At 38.4% G+C, this 19,894-nt stretch overlaps 2 pseudogenes; both read right to left on the bottom strand.

Annotated features, from left to right (window-relative positions):
- Positions 1-19,894, bottom strand: part of LOC127676347 (ubiquitin-conjugating enzyme E2 G1-like) — a 1,073,095-nt pseudogene that overhangs the window by 292,071 nt on the left and 761,130 nt on the right.
- Positions 1-19,894, bottom strand: part of LOC127685088 (uncharacterized) — a 251,676-nt pseudogene that overhangs the window by 228,716 nt on the left and 3,066 nt on the right.

Genomic DNA, 19,894 nt, shown 5'->3' with positions numbered 1-19,894 from the left:
AGTTCAGGAAGAGGCAGGTTGATCTCTGAGCTCAAGACCACCCAGGTTGTCAGACCTAGTTTCAGGACAGTTAGGGCTACACAGGAAAACATAAGCTCAAAACACACAAAACAAACAAACAAGAAAGGAGTGAATCATCTCAAAAGTAGAGGCTATATTCTGGATTCGTTTTTTTTTTTTATCATTAAACACTTTAGGCGGCTATATTCTGGATTCATTTTTTTTTTATCATTAAACATTTTAGGCGACTGATGAGGAAAGTGTTCATGGGCCAGCAGATCAATTTGGGGTGCCTGGTTTAGAGAATAAAAGATGAAAAGGAATGATCTCTCACTCATTCTCCCTTTCCTGAAAGGGGATGTATTAGAATGACTTACAGGATGTAGTCTGTCTTATCCCGCAACAACTGGATAGCAAGCAAAGTCCAAGAATCCCAAAGTTCTCAGTTCCTTAGGCTGGATTTCTCAGCTGGTCTTCAGTAGAAGATGGAATCACAGACAAGTTTGCTCTAATGCCAGCGAAGTAATAAGATTTGCTAGCTAGGAGAGAGCAAGCAGGCAATGTGAAAACTTCTTCCTCTGTGTTCTCATATAGGCCTCAAGATGAAGGTGTGGCCCAAATTAAAGGCGTGTGTTCCAGATTCAATCTCTGGATTAAAGCCTGGATTAAAGTCTCTGGAAGAATGTCTTCTGCTGGGTGTGGTGACTTTAATCCAAGCACAATGAGACTGAATCATGCAGGTGGATCTCTGTGTATAGCCTGTTTACAAAGTGAGTTTCAATACAGCCAATGGTATTACTGACAAACCCTGGCTCATAGGAACAACAAAAATCATAATCACAGTTACGTGACTTTTTTGCTCCATATCCAGATTAAAGGACTATGTCTTTTAAGCCCAAAGAGATCTGAATTTAACTGGCATGTTCCTATTTCAAAGACCCTGATTACCTTCTATCAATTAAACAACAAATCATTTGAATGAGTGTCCTTAAGTTTTGGATTTTGCATAATTTGTGATGTAATCAAGTTGACAACACAGAAAAGAGACCACAGAGACTATTTCTGTGAGTGTCCCCTCATTTCTTTGGGTTTTTTTTTTTTTTTTCTGTTAAGAAATGAATGCTGATGTTGTAGTTGGTAAAGGCAAGCTTGGAGCTAGGCAGGGGAACCAAACCATCTGCCCCTCCCCCCCCCCAATACTGGAGGTCTACGAACTTGGTATTTGCTTGAATCTCGGTTGAAGCTGCATTTCCTTTGGTCTACCTTAGGTAAATGACCTTTTTAGCCCTACAAGTTTGCGAAGACTTGGAACACTGCACCCTTCTCCAGGAACATGACAAACTCAGTGCAAACACAAATCTCATTGAAGCTGCTTTCATTTCTGTTCACCTAAGGTTTTTGGGATGGCACGGATTAGGGTTCTACTGCTCTTACCTCTCATCTGGTCTTTTCCATTTCACTGTACTTTGCCCTGTTGCCTTGGAGACAAGACCCAAGAATACACTTGACTGACAGGGAAAACAGAAGATGACCCCTTATGACTCACTTGCATATCCCGAGTTTTAGGCAAATCGAGCAATCCTGGGCAAGTCCATAGTTAGCCCCCCTGTCTGCTTGTCCAGACTTGTAGGGGCCAGAGCTGGAGCAGGGACCAAGGAAGGAGCCAGAAGCTCCAAAGCCCCCTAGATCTCCAGCTCTGCTTCTGAGCTCCATGCACTGCCACTTCTTCACAGCACAGGTCGCCGTGGGGCAGCTCTTCCTCCACAAAGGAATGACTATGGTGAGCGTCCACCTTTTCCATTCTCAGGGTGCAAATAACTATGACTTTCCCACAGAGCCAAGTTCTTCTTGGCTGTCAGCAGGGCCTGGCTGAAAGTCTGAAGGTCATTTCCAACCCTGTGGGGGATTTTGTTTTTGTGCTTTTGATTGTTAACCAGATCAGATTCTTCCTGGTAGAATGAGGTGGGATTTGATTTGAACCCAGGGCACATTACTAAATGTTGACAGAAAAGTCTTGCGCTCAGCTATGAGTATGCAGTAGATGTGCTGCAGACCCTGTGTTTTCTGATTGTTTCTGTCCACTCAGTTCCCTCTCATTTCTAAACGCTGAAAATCCGTCCAGTTTCTTTCCACTTACAAGATGAATGGCAAAGCTGTCGTTGGTAAAGGCACGCTTTTGGCCCTACAAGTGTATCAAAGCATCTGCCTCACCCCACCACTGCCCACCTCTGGAGGTCTAAAAAATTGGTATCTGCCAGAATATCAATTGAAGCTACTTTCCTTTGTTGTGAAGGGTTTTGTTTGTTTGTTTGGTTGGTTTGTTTTTTGTTGTTTTTGTTTGTTTGTTTGTTTGTTTGTTTTTTGCGAGCTTATGACAGAGTTTCTCTCTATAGCTCTGGCTGTCCTGGAACACACTCTGTAGATCAGGCTGGCCTCGAACTCAGAAATCTGCCTGCCTCTGCCTCCCAAGTGCTGGGATTAAAGGCATGCCCCACCACCACCCAGCTTTTTTTGTTTGTTTGTTTGTTTGTTTGTTAGTTTTTCAAGACAGCCCAGTACAGGACCATAAAGCTCTGCTCTCTGAGCTGTCTTTCTCCCACACACCTTCCTTTCTGCAGTTGTCCCATGCCTATGGCCCTGCTGTGTACTTGTCCAGTGTGCAAGATGACAGAAGACACTAACCAATAGCTTCTCACTTGCACATCCATGGTTTGGGGCCAGGTTTTTGATCCTAGCCAAGCCCGTAGTTGCCAGCTTGCTTGTCCACACTGTGGATCCCACAAAGGGAGCTGGCCAATGAATGAGTCTGGCGAGAAGCATAAGCTGTTCTCAGCTCAGAGCTGTAGGCCAGTGACTTCTTCACAGTAGAGGGCGCTCAGGCGCCAGCGCTGTGCTTTGAGCCAACTTCTGATGGCCAGAGTCCTTTCTGATCATCCCTATTTGCAAGTGCTTGCTACTTGCAGCCTAGCAAATTTCTACTCAGATGTCAACAATGCCGGGCTGAAATCCTACACTTTTTTCAAACTGGGTATGTGATTTTGTTTCTGGGTGCTTTTGTTTTGCCAACAGGATCAGACTGCCAGGGAGGCTGCAGTGGAATTCTGTCTGGAGCCATGCTTCCAGGGTCCTCAATGCTGACCCTCAAGGCGTGGTGCCGGGTGCTAAAACTATGCCAGGATGGCTGGCATCTCTCTACCCACACTTTCTAAGGAGGCCTCTGGGTTATTTCCCTGGTGAGCACTTGGTCTACAACAAGAAACCCAAGAGGGCAGCCTGATAGCTTCTCACTAGCACTGTCTAAGTTTTACTCCAGGATTCTGGTCTGGGATAAGTCCATGGTCACTGCACTCTCAGACCTTTCCATATCAACAGGGAGCAGGAGCCAATGAAAGAGTCCTCAACCAGAATGGTTCATTTGCAGAGATTTGCAGATCTGCCTGCAAGATGCAGGCCAGTGACTAGTGCAGCAGTGGGCACTGTGTCTCCAGGAAAGCATCTCTCCCACATTCTCAATGTCTAGTACCTGAGCTTTATGTTGTCTGATCCTGGTTCACAACTGACTGTGACCTGTCAGTCAAGTTCCCCTGTGCTATCAGCAGGCAGAGGCTGAATCCCATGTTGATTGTTTTTCTTTCTTCTTTCCTTCCTTCCTTCCGTCTTTCTTTCTTTCTTTCTTTCTTTCTTTCTTTCTTTCTTTCTTTCTTTCTTTCTTTCTTTCTTCCTTTCTTTTCACTTTGTTTTTGTTTATTTGTGGGTTTTTTGTGGTTTTTTTGTTTTTGTTTGTTTGTTTTGCTTGTTTGGTTTTTCAAGACAGGGTGACTCTGTGTAGCCCTAGCTGTCCTGGAACTCACTCTGTAGATAAGACTGGTCTCGAACTTAGAAACCCACCTGCCTCTGCCTCCCAAAGTACTATTATTAAAGGTGTGTGCCACTCCTACCTGCCTCTGAAGTTAGTATTAACAGCATTATTGATTTTGTTTCCAGGTGCTTTGGTTTTCAGATGAAACCAGACTTTTCCAGAGAGGCTCTAGTGGGATCCATTGCATACTTGGGGTCCAGAAGGGGTGGAGGAAACCCTGCATGAAACCCCTGGTGCCTATGTGCCAGTGTGTAGGAAATGTGATCCAGAACCATTTTCAATTTCTTTTCGGGTCCCCTCTGCTCACCTTCCTTTATAAATGCTGGACATTACTCTGCTTTCTAAGATTTCTGGATTAACTGTGCATTACCTTAGGAACGTTTTCAGTCTGGCAAGTTACCAAAGGCATCCAATCCATCCCCGGCAAGACTCCAAATTGGTATCTGCACCAAATCTCAGTGTCAGTTGTATTCATTCTCATTGTAAGAAATTTACCTTTCCCTCTGAAAAGCCTTTCATTCACTTAGAGATTTCACAACACGTTGTCAGTGTGAATGTGAACTAGAACTTTTCAACTGTGTCATTCACAAAGCTCTGTGTTGGCTTTTGTCTGTATGGATTTTTAATGCTCTATGATATCAATGCTGTACCTGGGTAGTGCAGCCAATATCTGGCCATGAAGACTAGAGATCCACCTTGGGATCCCCTCAGTGACCCGCACTCCTTCTCTTCTATCCTGCTGTTGTGTGGCACCGTTCCTTGTGGAAAAACATCTACTCACCCCAGACGGGGAACCAACAATAGGTTAAAGTAAGGAAGTCCAACTTGCTTTACAGAAGTTACAGGAATGTCAGTGAGCAGAGGTTGCTAACAGCAGTGTGAGGGAGACGACTGACTTACAGACACACAAATGACCCAAGCCCACCACAGCATGGGTGATGACTGACCACAGCTGGAAACATGGCGCCATCTGCACAGCCTGCAGAGCCAGGCCCCTTGGGAGGCTGGAGAGGGCCTCTGTCAGCCCAGGTGGGCGGAGCCTCCTACATGGAGCTCGGCAGGTTTGAACCTGTCTCTCAGCCACCCTCACTGCTCACGCACAGGGTTTGTTCACAAAGCACGTTCACCACACCCCTCTCCCTTGCCGTCCATGTTCACCCTGGCTGTGGCTGTGATTAGCATTCATAGGAGATATAGCATCTCCATAGGGAGGGGTCGGCCACACCTACTACACTGATTACCTGGAGAAGGGAACACACTCTAGTTCTGACTAATTTCAGTGGACCCCAGAATTGAGGGTAGTCAGGGGTGGTCACAGGGACAAATTATTCCCTAGAGGAGAACACAAGAGGACATTTGCAAGACAACTTAGTGAGTGAAGGCTCCACCAGTCCACATAACCTGAGTTTCATTCCTTGGAACAATATGATGGAAACATTTACACACACACACACACACTTAAAAAATATTGTGAAAGAAGGTCAGTGTATGGTACAATAACTTTTATGTTTGAGGGCCCAAAACATGAAAATTTGACAGAGCTAACTCCACCACTGTACCAAGTCAATATTTGAGTACTAAGGATATTTTCACTTTAATATTACACAACAAACATGTATGTATAAACACAGACACATTATTATTTCTTTACATCAGGTGATGAAGGTCAGTATCATTTTTCTCTCAAAGTACTGTTTACTGCTTCATTTTTAAAATACGATTGGTTGTTTATATTTGACATTGTCATTTAATTGCTTTTTGTTTATATTTCCTGTCTCCAAAACACTCTTGTACCACTCCCTTCACTCCTAAAATGCTCATGGCTTCTTATCTCACAGATTCTGACTGAATGTGTATATATTTGTAAATATATGTATTATGGAGACTGTGTGAAATTGCATATATTTATGTTCTCATAAGGTCACATAGCAGTAAATTCACTCTTAATGACATTCTGCTATACTTAAAAATCAGGGTCTTGATCAGCCATCATCAGACAGCTTTCCTCCTGTAATAGATAGGAACAAACACAAACACCCTTAGGCAGACAATGTTCAGAATGTGAAAGAATTTGGAACACACATTCATAACTGGGATGTTTCCATAAAACCCCTTGCCTCAGTACTCAGGAAACACTGTGGAAGTGTAGGTAGAAGTATTATCCGTGCCAGAGGGGATTGAGAACACCCACCATGGGAAACAGGACTTCTAAAACAAGAAAGATAGATGCACATGTGAAATTACAGAGACTGCGGCAGCACGCTCAGGGCCTGCATGGTTCTGTTCATACTGAGATGTAAATATTGAGAAGCGAAAAGAGTTACGTCCCCATTCCAATTCAGCTGATATCCATTTACAAAAAATATATATATTATGAACTGAAGGATAATACCATACTTTGGTATCTATCCCATGAAGTTGAGGATGCCATCCTAGATGTAGAAATCATTTTCTGAAAATATAATGGCAGACAAATCAAAAAGGAAACATTAATGTTTTTGTCTAAATTAAAATTGTTATAACATACTTGCTTTTAGGTATGATTTACAAGAATCTTTTTTTCAGGGGATGTACTCAATGATATGACTTTCATGGGGTATTCAAACTATTTTAAGGGCAAACCTTTAGTCCAGCATCAGATGGGAAATACCAAACAATCTCAAAGACATTGTTGGCAGTCATTTGTCTCACAATGATTTTCTGAGACTTTTAAATTTGTTTGGTTTTTGTGTTCATTTGTTTTGCTGTGTATTATTTTTTGTTTTTACCTCAAAGTTTCTTTTTAAGTATACTGTGGCTTATACTATTGTGGCTTTGTGTAAATTTTTTTGTCAATTTGAGTTGGTGTATTTTTAGGTTTCTTAGAGTTTTCCTTTGTCTTTTTATCTGTTTATTTGTCATTTTGTCCTATTACAAATTTTGTTTTTAACAATAATAATAATAATTAGATGTTTGCTGTATAACATGAAAAAGAAAGAGAGGTTATGGATTTAAAAAAGTTGCATGGGACAAGAAAATCTGGAAAGAGTTAGGTAAGGAAAAAGGTAATCAGAATATACTGTATGAAAATTATCTATGTTCAATAATGGAAAAATGAGAGATAAGAGAGAAGACCATCAATGAACATTTTCCCACTCCAACCCTGTGATGAATTTAGCAAAATGCTATGTGACATTAAGGATGACAGCACACCCTGGCATCAGTCCCTTCATTAAGTTCTCCAGGATGGTGTCCTATATGTAGAAATCATTTCCTAGAAACATAATGGCCACCAGAGGAATGAAAAACACATGAGACATTAAAGGTCGTGGCTAAATTATCAATGATTAAACAGACTTGCTTTCAGGCATGGTTCACAAGAATCTCTTTGTGATTGTAAATATGTGTTTATGAACTACAAAAACAAAACAAAACAACAACAAAAAAAGAACTAGCTCACAAGTCTGCTCAGGGTATCCACTCAGATTCACTCACTGATAAGGGGATTTTAGCCTAAAATCTCTGAATATCCAGGATACAATTCACAAACAACATGAAGCTAAAGAAGAAGGAAGACCAAAGTGTGGGTGTATTCGTCCGTTTTAGAAGGGGTAACAAAATACAGAGACAAAGGATGGAGCAGACTGAAGCAAAGGCCATCCAGAGACTGCCCCACCTGGGGATCCATCTCATAAGCAGTCAACAAACTCAGACCCTATAGTGGATGCCAAGAAGTGCTTGCTGACAGGAGTCTGGTATAGCTGTCTCCTGAGAGTCTCTTCCAGAGCCTGATATATGCAGAGGCGGATGCTGGCAGCCAATCATTGAATTGATCACTGCATCCATAATGGATGAAATAGAGAAAGGACTGAAGGAGCTGAAGGGGTTTGTAACCCCATAGGAAGATCAATAATATCAACAAACCAGAGCTCCCATGGTCTAAATCACCAACCAAGGAGTACACATGGAGGGACCCATGGCTTCGGCATTATATGTAGCAGAGGATAGCCTTAGGCATCAATGGGAGAAGAGGCCCTTCGTCCCATTAAAGCTCAGAGTTCCAGTGTAGGAGAAATTCAGGGCAAGGAGGCAGGAGTGTGTGTGTGTGTGTGTGTGTGTGTGTGTGTGTGTGTGTGAGTGTGTGTGTGTGTGTGTGTGTGTGTGTGAGAGAGAGAGAGAGAGAGACCCTCATAGAAGCAGGCAGAGGGGTGGGATACAGAGTTTCTGGGGGGGGGATTAGGAAAAGGGATTGCATTTGAAATGTTAATAAATAAAATATAAAAAAAAAGATACCACAAGGATTCGGGCATTTCTCTAATAGAGCCAATCAATTATTACAGATAATGAACCAAAATAGACACTGCATCCTTTTGGCAACCTCTGTGTTGTTTATGTTATTCAGTGGTGTGCATTGATTGGTCTATAGACCGTGTTGTTACTCTGCATGCCTTTATTTCCCTTTTTCTTTATTTTAACCTTCCTTCCTCTCAAGCCTCTCCTGCAGATGCAGTCACATGGCAGCTGGAACTTAATCCTATTCCTCTCAAAGCTCCCAGCAATGCCTTCCATCATTTAAGATCCAATTGTTCTTGAGCAAGGGATGTGACTCACTCATAAAAGGAAAAATGTGGCTTTGACCTTTTCGCACAGGCCTGCTCAGCAAACCACATCCCTGTTGCACAACAAATAGGGAGTGCAGGGCTCTTGTTGGTGTTGTCGATGCTAAAATCAGTCAGAGTTATTAGAAGTCATCCAGCTTCTCTAAATAAAAGGCAGTTCCTAATGATTAATTCGTGACATATTTTTAAATTCTGGGTCTTTCTATTTCACTGAAATGTTAGGACAAAACCAAACAAAAACTTAGAGTCATCTATGTGTAAGACAGAATGCAAACTCTGAGCAGTCTGCAGAACAATAGAGCTGATGAAAACATAAACTAAGATTGGAATGAGGCAGTATGATTGCATTGTCAGAGCAGACACAAATTTTAAACAAGTCTCACCTTAACAGCAATTAAATTGACCCAGCATAAGTGGCTACTTGAGAAGAATTGCACTGTTGCGATGACATTAACGTCACCTTGCAGACCGGGAGCAGCTGAGTGAAGGGATTCTGAGTTCAATAGCGCCTTGGTGAAATTTTCATCTTTTCAAACAATGTCTGCTGAGCTTCTAGCTCAAGCCAGTGCTAAGCTAAAAAAAGGCTTCTGGGTAAACAACATGGGACTTGCCCTCACTTTTTTCTTTCTTTTTTTTTCTTTTTTTCTTTTTTTTTAATATTTGCTTTTGAAAGGATAGAAAATAATACAGCCTAATTCTAATGACCCCAAGAAATCAGTAGTTTAAAATGCTATTTCGCTTTGTTAGAAACTAGGTAAAAGGTCACATTCCAGAGCCCGCCCTTTGTTTAGACCTAGCAGAAAGGCCTTGAATAGGTGATCCTGGCCCCATAGGGTAACTGGAAATGGGCTAAGCTTATCTTCTGTAAACTTACGCCATTACCCCTAAGCAGGAGTTCACGCAGCTGTAGACATTATAGGAAACTAATTGGTCCACTGAGCGTGGGCTCCAATAATTTAAACTGATTTGCTCCCATTTCGCAGGCTCTCCATGCTAAGAAATGATTGGTTTGTGACTTGCGGGCTTTGTCGTAAACTTATAAAAGCTGTCTCAATTCAGCACTTGGGGTCCATAGTCATCTGACCCTGCGTGGTGCACGGTGGCTATGGAACCCAGAATTCTGGAAATAAAGAAATCCTCATGCTATTGCATCGAGACCGTTTCTCATGAGTGATTTGGGTGTCGCCTTCCGGGGTGTGGGGTGCTGGGGCACCCTCGGTTTTTGGAGTCTGACACTTGATTTACACGTCAAATATTTACATGTCCACTTTCTGAATAAGTTATCCCTCTGAAAATCCCCCTATTACACCCTCCTCCCCCTGATGAAGCCCCTCTCTCAATTACCTGACTTGCATTCCCCTATTCTGGGGAATTGAGTTTTCGCAGGACCACAGGCCTCTCCTCTCACTAATGTGTAAAATGGTCATCTTCTGCTACATAGGTAGCTGGAGCCATGGGTCCCTCCATGTGTACCCTTTGACTGGTGATTCAGCCCCTGGGATGTTACAGACTGTGGGTCTGCTGTGGGATAACCAGGATTTTTTGGTCGAGGAAGACACAGGTCCCACAGGAGTTACAAACTGACATGACTACAGAGGTGGTTTGGTATTTTCAGGTATCTCCCAAAGTCCAGTCAAGTTAACATCTCAAATTAAGCATCATATACATCTGTAAAAGGCTAGCTTGGCTTTCTTGGGAAATACAGGGTGTTTACCCAAAGTCCAGGGCCCATGTGGCTAAAGTGCTTGTTTGTTTTTGGCAGAATTTTGTTAATGGTTTTAATATCTAAAACTAGTAAATTGGATATGTAATATATTTTATATTTGCAGTTGCCTTTTGCTTGACTTCATCATCCACATGTGATATAGTGAACACTCACTTGTTTCATTAGAAATTTCATTTTCAGGGCAGGGGCTATACACAAAACAGCAGGCTGCCATTCCCTCCTTCCAAAATCTTCTAAAGCCAGGAGCACAGTCTTCACTGCACACAAAGGATGGCATCTGAGAAAAAGTTAGACGCATACCAATAAAAAGTTTAAGGTTTATGTTTTATATTAATGGGTTAAGTTTTAAGTCTCGAATAAGCTTACCTTATGTGCACCAACTGCCTGACATTTCACTCCATCCATTATTTAATGATCAGCTATGAATACACGAGATACGTTGAAGATATGTTGGATAGTTCCTGAGTGTCTAGTAAGTCGTGAAAAAGAGCTGATAGTGAGCCATGTGCAAAAACTACAGAGAATGCAACCTGGTATTGAGCCAGTCAGTAGTGCAACCTGGTGGTTTTTTAGTTAATTATTTTCAATTTGGCAGTAAATGCTGTGAAGAGAAAGAGGGAACTTTAGTTGAAATATTTTCTGAGCCAGCACTAACCTCTCCTCATATCTTTGACACATTTTAATTTCTAATTGTTATAGGATTTCTCATCTCATTGTGGACAGTTGAGCCAGTAAGTTGTGTGTGTGTGTGTGTGTGTGTGTGTGTGTGTGTTTGTTTATTTGTTTTGCTTTTTTCTTTTTGAAATTCATGCCTTATGTCAAATCACAACTTCATCCTCACTTTGTGACCAAAGCATAATTAAAGCAACAGAGAAGCAAGTTAGTATTTGAAGAAATTTGAAACAGGAAAATTATGTCTATAAATCACCGAAAAGAAAATATAACCTTAAATATATTACCAGTGCAAAACATGAGAAACTGTATACAAACAACAGTGGAATGTGCTGACAGTGGTTTAATATGTTTGTAAATGATAAATTCATGTGTAGTGACCTTAAATATGAAATTTTTCATGAGGTAAAAATGCTCTAAAGTGGCTGCAAATACTGGAAAATACTGGATAAAAATTCAAATGCTTAAAGTTAATTGAAGACTTGAAGAATTCTTCCTACAATTTGATATTGTTGAAATGGGTCTTGCCATGAAGTATTGGTATATTAATATTCCAATGATGTTCAGAGTACATTATCCCTTTTTACCGATCACTTTCTTTAAATTTATGTTAACAGTTTGTAATATTGTAGTCTATTTTGAGTTAAAGAAAATGGGCATGCTTTTGTAATTTATGTTAATTTATTTTAAGGTAATGTCTCCATATCACACATGGCTGGTTTAGACTCACAATATAGGGTATACAGGCCACAAACAGTTAGAGATTTTCAGACCTCTGCCTCTAAAAAGGCAAATGTTCTAATATCATTTTGTGTTCCTTGTTTTCTTTCACTTTTTTTGTTTCTTTTTCTCTGATTGGACTTGACTAAGAGCCATTTCTGAACTTTTTGGAAAATAATGTAATTGCATATTTTGTGGTGTATTATATTTAATGGATCTGCATATGTTGAACCCTGACTGCATCCCTCGCATAAATTCTCCCTAGGAGGAAGAGTAGAAGGGAAGCAGAAAAAGAAGGGAAGAATCAGGTATAGGAGCAGATGGAGGAGGATATGTACAGAGGGTCAGGAAATTGATCAGAAATGTGTATCAAATGTGTAGAAGGGAAATGAGGGTAACAGCATGAAATCCCAGATGCAAAGAAAGCAAGAGCCTCCCAAGACTCCACAGGGATGACTTTAGCTGAAATTCCCCCAAAATGGGAGGGTAAACCTGTCCAGAGTATATCCAGAGGTTATGCATGCCCTCCACCCCCTGGTTGAGGTACTGGACCACCCAAACTCCTCCAAAATTTAACCCAGTGTAGCTCCTGTCTAAAGGAAATACAGGGACAAAGAATGGAGCAGAGATTGAAGGAATGGCCCTCTAGAGACTGTCCCATCTGTGGATCCATCTCACATGCAGAAACCATCCAAGACACTATTGTGGATGCCAAGATGTCCTTCTTACAAGAGCCTGATATGTATGTATCAGTGAGAGGCTCTACCAGATTCTGATCAATACAGGAACAGATGCTCACAGCCAACCATCATACTGAGCCCAGGGTCCCCAATGGAGGAGCTGGGGGAAGGACTGAACGAGGTGAAGTGGCCTTATATGACACAAATGGGAGGGTAAGCACTTGGTCCTTTGAAGGCTTTATGCCCCAGTGTAGAGGAATGCTAGGGCAGTGCGGCAGGAGTGGATATGTGAGTAGGGGAGCACCCTAATAAAACTAGGGTAAGAGGGTATAGGATAAGAAGTTTGTAGATGGGAAACTGGGAATGGGAATAACATTTGAAATGTAAATAAAAAAATATCCAAATGAAAAATGGAAATAAGCCACACATATAAAAATCACAATAAAATTGTAGTATACTTCATGCAAAGCTGCTAGCCTAGTACATAGTAGGTTCATTCTTCAACACTACAAAAGTAATAAACAACAATAATATAAGGGCAGGTTCAGGAGTAAAGCTGTATGTGTCTCACTTGTATTAAACTTGTATTAAACTAAACGCATTAATGTTCTTTCTAAGAGTGAAACGATAGTCAGTCTATACTTCTTATACACTTGTTACCTTATAGGTAATATTCAGACCACTGTCATGCTTATTAAAAAATTGTTACCATAATTTTACATGATGAATACAACTTTAAAATAATTACTTTTTTCAAGTTTCTTGTTTAAACATAAATCTTCAGGAGTTCAATTGCTCAAAATTAAGAGAGAGGCATATAATGAAACTTAATATCACCTTTTCTTAGAGAACAACTCTAAAAAAATAGGACATGGAAGTGGAAAAGGTTGATATGGAAGGAGAATCCAAGCATAAAGCATTACTTAAGATGGCTTGATAAAAACTGTGATTCTTCTGGAAGTGAATCTCAGAATAAGCGCTCTGAATGCCTGGAGAAAGAATGTATGTCAACTGATAATTCTCCATTTCTACATTACCTGGAGTAGGTTATGCACTGATGTTTTAAATGGGATAAAGAGGGAATGAGGTAGGATATACACCTTGCAAATGAACAGATAATAAATACTAGGTTTTTTGTCTCCATCCTACTTTAAGAAGTATACCAACTGAAAGTTAGGAGTATGATTACAATTTTTTTAGATAAAATCCCTGCCACATATCAGGCCCTATTCATGGCACAAAGGTAAAAATAATAAATTTATGTATAAATATTCTTGCTATATACTTACTGTTTCTATATATAAAATATTAAACCATACTGTGATAAATGATGCTTTATATGTTAACACAGTGTGTCATATGGACGCATATGAGGGGTATTTAGCTCACATTTATAGTCAAGTGGTGCTTCCTTAAATATATTATAAGCAGTGGAACTCCAAAAAATAATAATTTTCTGACTGAATGATTAGAGTGTTCACAAAAATCCAAAGTAGGGAAAAGAATGAGCAATCCAGGAGTATCAGTAGTTGTGGAGGAGCACTAACTCTGATATTTTTGCAGGCAAAACTAGTAATTGGCCCCATTCCAGACACGTCAAGAAATCCTATCTATAATAGATGGAATAGTCAAGTGCGAACAATGATTTCGTCTAGTTTGGGCACAAATGTCAGTGTGATTTCATTTTCACACTTATGCTCCAAAGATCTAAGGACATTCAGTTTACATACGATTAATTTCAAGCTATGGCATCAGTGTATGTGTGGGTTATAAAAAATATCCCACTGTCCTTTGCATTTGGAAATTGCATTATGATTAATCAGTGATTTAAAAAAGATATTAACAGAGGGTGTCTACTAAATTTTTTTGTTTAGGATGGCGTTAACAAAGGCTGTCTATTTCAGGATTTTTATGTAGAATTCCCATGGACATATAACATCATTTTGTTAAAAGATTTCCGTCTGCAATTCAATTCAACATTAATAATTTCTAGGTGCTTCATATTATACGTATTCTCATGTAGAATAAATAATTGGCATTAATATTTCCAGATATTCTGATTATAGAATTTACAGATTGAATTATACTTTCAAAAATAAACTATTCTTAGTACTAAAATGGTAATAACTATCACTCAATTGTCCATCACCATCCCATGCTTCAATCACTACTATTCATATAATATATGAGGTAGGATTTTTTGGTTATTTCATCTAGTTCCTTTTCATATGTCTAGTTACCGTAATGAGTTATTAAAATTTTATCCTATTATAATGTCTTATATTTTGTTTAATCTTGATATATGTTATTTCTCTCCGGTAGAATGCTGCTATTTTCCAATGAGGGACAGAGAGTGGATGTGATGGGAGAGGAAGCTGGGAATGAAATAGGAGTTTTAATTCTGACATATTTGCAAGAAAACCTGAGGATTCATCACATCCAAATAGAAGGAAGGAAAACTGTACTTAGCATATATTATCTGAGAATAACAAGCTATTCTCAATAAATTAAAACATCACAATTTCAAAAAAATTTCCCTGTTCTCAGAGAATGGTCTTTCTGTTGTGTGCTGTGTTCTTTTGTTAGCTGTTTTTGTAAAACAGATATTTCATACAAATCCATCAAATTTGTTGTTCTTTAATTACCTTCTCCCTCATATTACACATTAATATGTTTTCCTCAATTTTTTAATAAAGAACAGTTCTCCTCTTGTCTGTGCATGAGTCTTCTTACCCTGTCCAGGCAACCATTGAATTCCATAAAAAATAAACCAGCCTAAATGTCTTTGATTAATTTAGAGAATGGTAACAAAATTTTTCATTAATAATACAAAAGTATTTGTTACTTTTATCTGGTTTCAGTCTTGTTGCATTTGATTTGTTTTAATAGATATTTTTTTGTCTGTTTTACTAGTACAGTCTATGTTCTTTTGACCTTTTGTTCATCACTAAAAAGAGTGAAGAGTTTCTTCAAATTTATTAAAAAGTGATGATTCAGTGAATATGAATTTCAGTAATTTTGTTCATAGGTGAACTTTGAAACTGTCCTTTTATTAAATGTGAAAACATTTTTGACTATAACAACATAGGTTACCAACTATGAAACTTAGTGTTTCATAACTGACATTAGTCTCACTCTTATCAACCATCTGTTCCAGAGGTTTAAAGTAAGGAAATAGATTACTGTGTAGTAACAACAATGATGAGAATTTTGTTTAATTTAAAGGAAAGAATATCAATCAGTGGTGAAAATAGATTTATAGTCATTAAATTTCAGAAAATAATTCTAATATTAAAAAGGTATATTTTATGCATGTATGACATCATCAAAAAATTAACAAAAATATAACAAAATGTAAAAAAGAATCACAATTCAGGAGCCTAGAAATCAGTTCCTGATGTGATGAAATATTTCATTTCAAAATGATGCAGTTTATTTACTTGCCAGTGTTTACTACTGTGTATTTTAAATCAGTATATTCATACACACCCACCTTTCTCCTTCCTGTGGCCAATTCAATCATGACTCCATATAAATAAAAGTGTCAACGATGTGGAAAATATGGGCTGAACTTTCATATCTTCACCTTAACCCCAAGGCGTTGAGAGAGATTCCAAAAGTGAAAAATGTCATAGTCTTCCTTCAGTACTACTCTCTCCTCCATCATCACTTTGTCCCCATGAGGATTAATGAAGTAGGTCTTTCTCAGGAAGTAGTTTATCTAAAAGACGAGCATTGAACTGTAATGTATACACCATTACTTCAAGTCATAATTGTGTTCTGATTTCATAGTAAAGGCAACTTCATTTAAAGAATGAAAGAGAAATCACAACACAAGCAATTGGATAAATGAAATCATCATAATATTCCAAGAATTTCAGTTCTCTCAGTAAAGACTACCAAACACAGACAAAGCTTCAGAAGCAAAAACAGATACCCAACACACACACACACACATACACACACACACACACACACACACACACACACACACACACACACACATATATATATATACATACACACACAAACACACACAAAAACAAACATACAAACACACATTGCCACAGAGAGAGGCTCACATCTTTTCTGAGTCACACATTTAATACAGCTCTACACTTATTTACACAGAAATATATATATACATGTTGACACTTACATGCAAACATTAAGGCACAAAGCAGACATACATATGTACTCAACTAACTAAAAGCACAGATTTGAAATCATGCAAAATACTGACATGCACACACACACATACACACACACACACAAACATTGACAGCAACACATAGGGAGAGGTATAAATATGTAACCACCAGCCCAGAATTATGTTGACACACAGATAAATTTATACTCACATATAATGACAAAAGGTGGGCAGAGGCCAAGCCAAGCACAAAAAAAGGCAGAAACATACACAGTAAATCAGATACAAATCCATATATGCACATACAAACACTAACAAAATACATATACTAGTACACAAAGTTATATGCTCTGACAAATACACAAAGAAACATAAATACATATACAAACATACTTTTAGAAAGAAATTTATACATAGAAAATGTGCTGGTCAATTCCATATTCATATAGAAATATAACAATGTATGTACATAGCAACACAAATATAAACACAGATAAACAAAGAGTAACACATACAAATAATCCGTGAGAAAGATACATTCACACAAATAAACACATTTCTACAGAAGGAACTCAATACCAACAGCATTTTTTGTTTAATTACTCTCAGAAAATCAAAAAATTTACACAGAGCCTACGCTGGAGACGGAATCACTGTACAATTCTAAGGAAAACTGTTCCTTAAAATGATTTCTTTATAATTGGCAATTATGAATTATGAGCATTCATCTTCTTGTCATGGAGAAAATTCATGAGATAGGACTCTTTATATACAATATTGGAAGGGGTATGCAGATGGATAGTCACGTGTTCTATGTGTAACTCCAAATTTTAATTGATAAACTGCACCTTATTTTTTCCATTCATATTTATAATAATTACTAGAGTTCTTTTTCTTAGGAAACATGTTCAGAAACTTACATATTTTGCAAAATATTTCCTCTTTCATTAAGTGTGGGCATTCTAGAGATCCTTAACAGCTATGCACTTTAAGACAATAAACATCATCTAAGAGAAGATACTCTACCTTCAAGCAGTGAGAACTGGCTCCTTTCTCATCGGCTGTCGCCTGATTATCAACCTGTTGCAGATTCACCTGATGGAGGGCATGGGCCACAACATACACAGAATTGTATGTTTTGACTACTTTCACTAAAGGCCATGTCCAATGTCTGTTCCATTAGCCATTCCGATGAGTCATTGGATGAATAATTCTTCAGTATTTCACAGTTAGATGCTGAGGCATCATAGTTAAAGTACTTCCACTTTGGCATTAATAGATATAAATCTGTACTTTTGACATGGTACCATGTCTGTACAAAATTTTTAAAGCCAGAAATCTCACCATGGTAGTATACAAAAGTAAGAGTTCCATAGACTGTGCCATGGAGTAAGTCTCTCTTACAGGTAGGGAAATCCCATTGTTTTGTTGTAATCCATATTCTCTGTATAACTGGAGATTCCCACATTCTGAAGCTCAATTCAATAATACTGTATGTTTCCCCATAAATGATCATAACATTTGGGGATGACATCACAATTTGTTTGTAGCACATTTCAGTTTTTTGATGCAATGAAATCTCATTGACTGACATCATGTTTACAAAAGCAAAGCAGATTTCCTTGTTTTCACTCTCTTTTTTCAATTCAGAAAGAAATTGCTTGCTTTGATCATCATCTGAGATGACAAGGCCAACCCAGTTCCAGTTGAAGTAAAGTATGAAGGAGAACATTGCCAATGCGAGAGATGTGTCCTTTGGGACCAACTGATAGAGAGATAGGGCAATTTTTCCTTATCATATAAGATGCAATGGAAAGGTCCATAGGAAAACTGAAGGAGCTAAAACACAGATAGCATCATGAGGTGTAGTGCAATTTTAAAAACTTGTAATCATATTTAACTGCAAATAGTTGATTACATGTGGTTTTCCCTCTCATCTCTGATTAAAGTTGGCCAATGTGGAAGCCTGAAACATCCACTTGTAATGGGAACAGCAAGCATAAGTGTTCGACAAAGAGGTATAAAATGTATTCACGTGTTATAATAAATGTTTACTGTCTTTCAGTTTTAGTTTGATATCAGTGTTTTCAAGATTTGGAGGGATTGTGTTATATTTACTACTTGGGGGATATTTCTCTAATATTTTTAAAAGGCATTTATGCCTTAATCCAGAAATACTTCTTCTAATGTTTACCAAGCAAATCCAATGCATAATATTGAACATTTAGGAAAATATTCTTATCTTGCCCTACTTGATGTTATTCCTTGCACACTAGAGGTTGTGATTCACATAAAGATGCCAGAGGTCTCCTTTTTGGATAAGGCTCCAAAATATTCTGTGACTATCTGCTGCTGTGGCTTTTCAGGAAACAGGTAATCAGAACAATGTAAATTTAAAAATATAAACAATATTTGGCAGCCTAAAATTGTTAGCAGCATATAAGATTAAAAAAAAACTGATCCTACATAATATTGAGGAAATAATGTGGTAAATATATATAGGACTCAAAAGTTGTGTGTCTTGAGGAAAATCTACAGAAACAAAGTTAGCTTATATGGAGTTATCTTCTCCATATTATGTGTCTTATAATGATGCAAAAATAATCATGTGGGAAAATATTATGAAAGAACGAGGCATTGGAACTTTGTAACCCTTCTTTTTTGACAAGTTGACTTCTGAAAGTCCACTGTTGTATCTTATGAAGAAGGAACAAAAGAAAAAGAAGATAAGACATAGCAATAAGTCTCACACTGATGTGACATAACCATTGTAATAATATTAAGAAAATGACTTATGATAACTGAAGCAGTTTGTTGCTAAAATTTTTGACAGAGACTCTTATGACAGTTGGTACTGTGACCCTTAATTGTTGGTCATATACACACTGGTAGTAAAGTGGCAAATTCCACAGACTGCATTTGAGGTTTTGATCCTGTCTAGTGCCACTGACATGTGATGAATGGATATGCTAAGAATGGCCTCTCGTGCCTTTGCAAGAAATATTCCAACTACCTAAAGGTGGGTTATAAAGAAAAAATTTGTTAAATATATTTCTGTACTATCGTAGTTTAACTGATGACTAAACTTATAACACCACCATGATTGAAATTGGTAACTCTGCTGTTTCACACTTTACCAATGAAATTGTAAACTTATGACCAAATGAAGATACCACATATCTGCGGACGGAAATAATATTTTTTGTGTTTTTGAACAACATGGATCAATCTCTGCTTACTGAGATTTGCATAAATAAACACTTTTACTTCCAGTTAGTCAAGCCTGCAAGATTCCCTCTACCACCATGCCAGACTGCATTCTTCATGGTCTCCTCTATTCTTTCTCCTTTCTGGAGTCTGTCAACATCTGGAGGTGGCCCCGAGCAGGAAGCCTATCATGTCTCTGATTAGTATGTCCTCTTGAACTTATTACGTAGATTTATATAAGAATAAATCCAGCCTCATCCATTAACTTTCTTAATATATATC

Source organism: Apodemus sylvaticus, chromosome 1 (genome assembly GCF_947179515.1).
Source record: "Apodemus sylvaticus chromosome 1, mApoSyl1.1, whole genome shotgun sequence".
NCBI lineage: Eukaryota > Metazoa > Chordata > Mammalia > Rodentia > Muridae > Apodemus > Apodemus sylvaticus.
The sequence above is the reverse complement of the archived record's forward strand: the minus strand, read 5'-3'. Positions and strand labels throughout refer to the sequence as shown.